The sequence below is a fragment of the Oncorhynchus clarkii genome, chromosome 10 (assembly GCF_045791955.1).
Source record: "Oncorhynchus clarkii lewisi isolate Uvic-CL-2024 chromosome 10, UVic_Ocla_1.0, whole genome shotgun sequence".
NCBI lineage: Eukaryota > Metazoa > Chordata > Actinopteri > Salmoniformes > Salmonidae > Oncorhynchus > Oncorhynchus clarkii.
Window position 1 is genome coordinate 55,742,692 of NC_092156.1, and position 542 is coordinate 55,743,233.

A 542-nucleotide genomic window follows, 5' to 3' on the forward strand; every position below is an offset into this window, starting at 1 on the left:
TTTGTAGACTGTTCCAACTCCTTTTTACCTCAAATTAGTCCTTTTGGAAGTGTTCCTTGGCAAGCCATTCTCATATAGTATTTCATCCCAGGTCTAGTAAGTCTACACTACCACTATGTTTAAAGGAAAATAACATGTCCCAACCTCAACCACCATGTTACTTTATCTTCCTCTTTTCACATTTCCCTTTCTTCTGGGGACAACATATCAAAAACGTCTCAGAAATGACTAAACAATAACTAAACAAACTACAAAACGAACGTGAAGCAATACTATAAATGTGCATACACAGGCAACTAGACATAGACAATAACCCACGAAATACCCAAAGAAGATGGCTGTCTAAATATGGTTCCCAATTAGAGACGATACACACCTGCCTCTAATTGAGAACCAATCATAGACATAAACACCTAGATCGTCAACAACCCCAAAAACCTACAAAACCCCTAGACAGTACAAAAAACACACATATCACCCATGTCACACCCTGACCTGACCAAAACAATAAAGAAAACAAAGAATACTCAGGTCAGGGAGTG